Here is an 8,092-nt window from a genome sequence, read left to right as displayed (position 1 = left end):
TTTGAAACTGCTAAATTTATATGAACACTCATATTTGCATCCATCTTAAAACTGGGTGATTTTCTGACTATAAATGTTTTAAATACTCTCATATAGCTTTAAAAAAAACTCCACAGTTTTCCCAATGACATTATTCCCCCAAATACTACTTTGCTTTCCTGGCTCCAGGGAAAATAATGCACAGCATATCATTATTTCCATTTCTTCATGGGGAATTAAACAGCATTGTGAGATAAGGAGAGAAGGAATATCTATTGCAATGTGATGTTTTCTGTTTGCAAATGCAATACACTAAATATAAGCACTGAGTTTTATTAATAGCCTACCTTCTCATAGTAGCTGTGTAATCAATCATGTGTATCTTTCTTATCATTGTGGCATCTAAGTGCATTTGGACTTCAAATGCATATGAAAATAAAAATGTTTTTTTTAAAAAATCTGTTTTGCATCTTATTAGTTCTGCATAGAGCACAACTAACCTAGACAAATTTATAGCTGCAGTTGTGAAACTATGATGGAGTACAATTTCCCAGGTAGCATTCAGTTTTGTTTTCCATAAATTAACTAAGCCCACTTAGGGTCTAATCTAATGCCATATGCACAATAGTATAGAGCTAATATTTCTGGTGATCATTTACCATGGCATTCAAAAGAGAAAGTAAAATAGAGCACAACTAACCTAGACAAATTTATAGCTGCAGTTGTAAAACTATGATGGGGTACAATTTCCCAGGTAGAATTCAGTTTTGTTTTCCAAAATTAATTAAACTCACTTAGGGTCTAATCTAATGCCATATGCACAATAGTATAGAGCCAATATTTGCGGTGATCATTTACCATGGCATTCAAAAGAGAAAGTAAAATATAAAAAAGATATTATTATTCTGCTCTGTTATAACTGTAGAAAAAAAAGTTTATTCTTTCAAGTGACAGTTAGAACAATTAATCAGAGGGACAACCTCCCTCCAGAAGTTGTGAATGCTCCAACACTGGAGGTTTTTAAGAAGAGACTGGAAAACAATTTGTCTGAAACGGGATAGGGTTTCCTACCTAAGCAGGGGATCTAAATCTTCAAGATCCCTTCCAATCTGTTAAATACAGTGAAATATTCTATCTGAAAATCAAGAGTTTTAGGGACAGGTTGCTGTTCACAACTGCTGAGCACTGAGGATTAACTGGGAATATCCAAGGTAAACAAAGCAGGCAGATGGCATGGGTTATAGTAAAGTTGCTCAAATAGGAATCACAGCATGGCTGTGTCAGTGTGGCGAAAACTTTCCCCTATGCCAGGCAGCTAGCCAGCTCAGCTCTCTCCAGTCACATTGCGTTCTGTTTTCCTTCACCTGCAGACCTGTAGCAATGGGCTATTTCATAATTCCGTGCAGGAAATGTGTTTATCCTGGACAGCGATGAAGATCAAACAAGGAATGCCTCTAATGCAAAGTCATGGCCAGTTATGGGTCACAAATGAAGGCAAAAATAAATGTCCCAGGATAACGCTATGGGATCCAACCTGGGTTGATCACCGGGACCAGAGGTTTAGTCTTCCAAGTTTTCAGACTTGTACTGGGGAATTTCTCTGTCACCATTCTGAATGGATTCCAGCACAAGTCCAAAAGCTCCGAAGACTAAACCTCTGGTCCCGGTGACAGACCCAGATTGGATCTTGCAGTTATGAGTAAGTCATGCGATGCCATACCTGGCAAGGAAATGCATGGGTTTAAAAGGAGCATAACTCCTGGTAAAAGAGGAGGCATGTGATGCACGGAAGGAAGAGATAAGCATTCTCACACCACACCTCCAGTGTCAAGGCTGGGTTCTTAATTGCAGCCTCCGTGAATGCAAAACATTCTCCAGAATGGCCATCAGAGTTGGCTGTACCATTAGACACAATTGGCACTTGTTTGGATGTGAAATTTGGAGAGGTGTATCACAGGGCACAGTCGGATTCCACATCCTGAAACTAGTCTGTTGCCTTCAAGTGTGATTTGGGGGGGGGGGGTAGAATAGAATAGAATAGAATAGAATAGAATAGAATAGAATAGAATAGAATAGAATAGAATAGAATAGAATAGAATAGAATAGAATAGAATATGGAAATGGGGACAAGATAGAATAGAATAGAATAGAATAGAATAGAATAGAATAGAATAGAATAGAATAGAATAGAATAGAATAGAATAGAATAGAATATGGAAATGAGAATAGAATAGAATAGAATAGAGTAGAATAGAATAGAATAGAATAGAATAGAATAGAATAGAATAGAATAGAATCAGTTGGAAGGGACCTTGGAGGTCTTCTAGTCCAACCAGCTGCTTAGGCAGGAAGTGAAGCATAGGTCAGCCAGATCAATCCTGTCTGCTATATGAAAAAAAAGGAACCAGCTTGGCTGTTTGGGTCAGACAGCAATAGGTATTAAAGTGGCTCTGATAGCCTCTCTCTACATACATTTGGAGAGTAAGGAGAGGATGAAGTGGACAGCAGGAATGTATTGCTCAGTCTTTGTTGCTCCTATCTAGAATAACCCCATTTTACTAGCCCAGAAATAGGGCATTGAAATATCTCTGTAATAGATCTTTGTCTGGCATCTAGGGAAACACAAGCCTGTAAAATATAAAAATTTTTTACTGGAGATTTTCGTTTGCTTTTAGTTATTTATTAAATCTATACACTGCTGCCCATCTCCCCAATAAAGCATCTCTTATTTTTACACAGATAGAAGGTAAAATGGGAAAATATATAAAGAAAAGTTAGGAAAATTATAGGCCAAAAGCAATGCACTTAGAAAAATGGGGGACAGGGGGGGGGGAGAGAAAATTAAAGTGACTTCTGATCTTCTTTGCAGCAAACAAACTATCCCTACTCGCTCTTTAAGATTATGTTACAGAAATATCCCATATTCAACCTTTTTTTCGGTCAGCAGATCCAGAAATCTCCCTTTCGCTTTTTTCCCCACTTTCAGCAAAAAAAAAATCCTTGAAAGGTTCCGTGTCTTTAACAAAAGGACTCGTTGCTTTATCCCTGACCAGAGAAGTCAGTTTTGTCCTTTCTGCTAATTCTGTCATCGTTACAATTCACTGTGGGCATTTCAATGTTCCTTCATTGTTGTGCACAATAACCTTGCTGCAGTTCCCTACATAAAATCAATCTCCCGTCTTTTTACGTTCCTGTAAAATCAATGTCACAAAGCAGGCAAGTCCTCTTGAGCTTCCGATGCCACCAAATCTGATGAATTTTTTTAAAAAAGGACCCTAAGAGTTCTCCTTTTCCTTAGTCAATTAACTTGAACGTCACCGTCTCCTGACAAATTGATCGGCAGCTGCATTCTCAGCAGCTGTTGAGTCAGGCCTGGTATGCTTGCTGGCCTTCAGAGAAGGAATCCCTAAGTGGGAACCGGTGCTGGCTCCTGACTCCTTGTGAATCAGGAATAGCAGTTATGACACCGTATCCTTGGAAACCTCTAAATAAATCTCACCCCGCCATTAGCTCCCATTTAACAAAGATGATTAGGGCACTGGAGGCTAAAACATACAAGGAACGGTTGCTGGAATTGGGTATGTCCAGTTTAATGACGAGAAGGATGAGGGGGGACATGATAGCAGTGTTCCAGTATCTCCGGGGCTGCCCCAAAGAAGAGGGAGTCAAGCTATTCTCCAAAGTGCCTGAAGGCAGGACAAGAAGCAACGGATGGAAACTGATCAAGGAGAGAAGCAACCTAGAACTAAGGAGAAACTTCCTGACTGTTAGAACAATTAACCAGTGGAACAACCTGCCTCCAGAAGCGGTGAATGCTCCAACACTGGAAGTTTTTAAGAAGAAATTGGACAACCATTTGTCCGAAATGGTATAGGGTTTCCTGCCTGAGCAGGGGGTTGGACTAGATGACCTCCAAGGTCCCTTCCAACTTTATCATCATCATCATCATTATTATTATTATTATTATTATTATTATTAACTCACTAGACAAGCCATTGGCAGAGTTCACACATGACACTACATCACAAAGAATGATGTAGTGAGGTTTAGAGATCTGGGAGGAATCTAACCTTGTGGTCGTAGGCTATGATTGGCGGTTTAGCCCACAGTGCGTAGCCAGACAGTTACATTTATTTGATAAACCAAACACCAAGCATGGAAATTAGGAAACCCAGGCAGTTATAAGCAGTTATCGCAAGCTTAAGCTTTCTACAGTACAAGAATCTGAACTACTAACGGTCAATGTAAATTGGCGATAGGTAAGAGACAATGGAATTCAAGGTGGCCTGGACTTAGATCTCTGGTGGGCGCAAAGGGATTCAAAACTGATGTCACGTTTGACCCCTTCCTCAGGCTCATCCTGGTCATCTCCCACAGCACAGTTTGAAACAAGCCATCAAGGTGAGTCCAGGGGTTGTTTCTTCAGCCTTAGGGAATCACAAGTTCCACTTGTGGTTGAAAGAGTCCCACACAGCTCGGCCACATTGCCATAACTGAGCGGGCACACATTGCTACGTGCTATTATTTATTGTTTGGCTGCTTAGCTGCCGTATCTCCTTACCCTTAAGGGAAGTCTGCAAATTGCTTGACTGGCAGAGTGGGCTCACTTTGGGCTCCCTTCTCCTAGCCCACTACAGCCAGGAGTGTTAATGTGACAAGAAAAGGTCACGAGCAGCTCTCGGCAAGAGCCGACCGTCTATCGCTCAACCAAGAGGCAGACTTGTCAGTTAGCATTAGAGCCAGGGGAGGGGGGGGGGAAACAGAGATGACAAAGGCTGTGTTAGCTCTGGGAACATCTGAGGTGTCACCCTGCCAAGCTGGCTGCTATAACAAGCAAAGAAATTTGGCTTGAACTGATGGGTCCCTCTGGGTATCCCGTAAGGCGGCTTTATAGATTGCCAGTTAGCTGACATTCACGCATGGTTCAAGACTTTGGCAGTGGCTGGTGATCTTGTAATCATTATTACCATCATTAGAATTAAACCCTGACTTTTCTCTTGTCTAGGGATCTTTCTTGACTTTTCTTCCACTGTGCATCTGTCTGTCTGTCTGTCTGTCTGTCTCTCTCTCTCTCTCTCTCTATCTATCTATCTATCTATCTATCTATCTATCTATCTATCTACCTACCTACCTACCTACCTACCTACCTATCTACCTATCTATCTACCTATTATCTATCTATCATGTCATCTCTATCTTTCTATCTATATCATTTATCTATCCTATTTATCCACCATCTATCTAACATCTGTCTGTCTGTCTCTGTCTGTCTGTCTGTCTGTCTGTCTGTCTGTCTATCTATCTATCTATCTATCTATCTATCTATCTATCTATCTATATCTAGTTATCTAGCTATCTATCTGTCTGACTGTCTGACTGCCTGTCTCTCTATCTATCATCTATTTATCTACCATCTATCTAACATCTACTTGTCTGTCTACCTATCTATCTATCTATCTATCTATCTATCTATCTATCACGTCATCTCTATCTTTCTATCTATATCATTTCTCAACAGGTTGCTACGTGAATGAGTTACAGCAAAAAAAAGAGCACTCTGGCAATCTCAGTATTAATAAGCTTATTATGGGATATGTTTGTGTAATGGCAATCCACCGTATGAAGCCATCAAGGGTACCGTGCAGCCCTGCTCTATGGAGGCTGAAGGGAGGATACTTGCCCTGTCTAGAGCCTGTCAGCTCCCTTCAGCAGTCACTGATGGGAAATATCAAAGTATTCCATTCCGTGAACAACCATGCATGTATGATTCCTCTGACATAGAAAATGTGCAGCATCTTCGGTTGGGTTATAATTTTGTACCCAACTTGCACAACGTGCTAATTTCACCTCTCTTAAAAGAATATTTGGGGAGAGGAGATCACTGTACATCTCCTACTTTCTAACAGATCACAAGATCACACTGACTCATCAGGGAATCAGGTTTGGCCTCACTTTTGTCATGAAGGTAAGGCCACAAATATTGTCCAATAAAATTGTATTTCTTTCAAATTTCCTCTTTTTTCTTTTGAATTCTTTTTGAATTCTTATTTTTTGAGTTGTGTAGAATGTTGTGTGTGTATACATATGCATATATATACCGATGTTGGTTAAAGACCATAATAATAAAATTTACCTTCCCATACTTGCAGAACATGCAAAAGAATATGAGTCCTGTATTTTTTAATAAATTCTATTTTCATTCTGTTTATTTATAACATCTTCCTCCCGTCCATTGCCAAGTTTTATTGCTCAGCTCTTCCTATCCAACCTGACAACCTGCCATGTGTGCAATCTCTCTGACACCAACGGTTGTGAATGCTAACAGAACTGTAGCCAGAAGGAAACCCAAAGAAAAAGCAGTAGGAAGCACACGCTGAGAAAGCAAGTTGCCTTTTTGAAAAATGCAAAACCACATTAGCAAAAACAACCAACCAACCAACCAACCCCAGAAGCTCAATAAAAAGATAAGCATATTCAGTAACCATGAAATATTAAATACCATTTCAAAAACAATGAAGGGGGACTACACAGGGTTAACTTAAAACAGAGCATACTTGACTGATTAAAACTGCAGATTGTAAGAGAAGAGCAGGCAGAGCTGGGGGTGGGGAGGTGGAGTTAAGTGCATCATGAGCTTGGAATCGTTACGTTTTCACAAATGGTCCGCATCCAACCAGTCTTGAATTCTGTTGACCCTTATCTGATGCCAATTTAGTACTGAACTTTAGTTGACTAGATTCTTGTGTATAGACTTGAGCAATACATCTTTTGAACTGCAAGGTAGGGTATGGTCCATATCCTTTGCTCCTGACACAGATATGGGTATACTTGTTAGGAGAAGAGAAACACAGGACTGTTGGGTTGTCGAAACCGTGGTTCCTTTGAAGTGCCCGATTGTGGCTTGAAGCAGGTGGCCCACCTTCTCTTGTCTTCAAACTCTTTTAGAAAGTGAGTGGGTCATCATCTAATTTGTGGCAACTGTTATATTTAGGTCTGGTCTTCCATTCTTCTTTTTCTCCCTCTCCCATCTCCCCCCCCCCCAGCACAGAGTGATGCAAAGGATAGGTCTTGGGGTCAGAATTTGAGAAGCTTCTTCATCCCTTGCTTGGAATTTTAGGCAGCTGATTCAAGAGCAAGAGATGTGCTCACCCTCCGTTGCAATGAAATGCCATCCTGGGAATAAATTCAGGAGATGAGCTCAGCGGTGATTCCCTCATCGGTTTCTCTCTCTCTCTCCTCCACCCTCCACTGAACACGTTTTTTTCCTTGCTCACTGTTTCAGGGTAAGGGCAAAGAATGAAACACACACAGTTGTGGGTGAAATGTAAAGTGTGTGGATGCAGGTACTTAAAAAGAGGTCTTAAAGTGTGTGGGTGCAGGTACTTAAAAAGAGGTGAATGATGTAGAATAGATAGAGCAAAGGTGCGTTCGATTAGAACATAGAATAATAGAGTTGGAAGGGACCTTGGAGGTCATCTAGTCCAGTGGTTCTCAACCTTTCTAATGCCGTGACCCCATAATACAGTTCCCCATGTTGTGGTGACCCCCAAGTGGGTGTGGCCACCAATAAGAGGGAGTAGGACAGCTAGGGAAAAGGGAAAAAAATGGCGGACAGTGTGGTTCGGTGACCCCCATGAAATGGTCATTCGACCCCAAATGGGGTCCCGACCCACAGGTTGAGAACCACTGATCTAGTCCAACCCCCTGCTCAAACAGGAGACCCTATACCATTCCAGACAAGGGGCTGTCCAGTCTCTTCTTAAAAGCCTCCAGGGATGGAGCACCCACAACTACTGGAGGCAAGTTAACTTCATTGGTTGATTGGTCTCACTGTTAGGAAATTTCTCCCAGGTTGCTTCTCTCCTTGGTTAGTTTTTGGTTGGTTAGCATGTTTTTAGGAATTCCTGAGGGGGGTGGTGGGTGCAGGGTGTTGCTTGTCCTCCTCCATCTCTTCCATCAGAGTAGGCCAGTTGAATCTTTTATCATACAATCCTATTCTATCCTTTTTAATATGCTCACATTGTACATTATTAGCTTTGCGGTAACTCAACCCTCATGCTAATGCAGAAAAGAGGGTGTGAATTCTGGGCTACGTTCTTGAGCCCAAATTTCT

This window comes from Crotalus tigris, unplaced genomic scaffold, assembly GCF_016545835.1.
Source record: "Crotalus tigris isolate CLP2741 ecotype Arizona unplaced genomic scaffold, ASM1654583v1 scf7180000024362.2655971311:6658466, whole genome shotgun sequence".
Classification (NCBI taxonomy): domain Eukaryota; kingdom Metazoa; phylum Chordata; class Lepidosauria; order Squamata; family Viperidae; genus Crotalus; species Crotalus tigris.
This window is presented reverse-complemented; position numbering follows the sequence as displayed.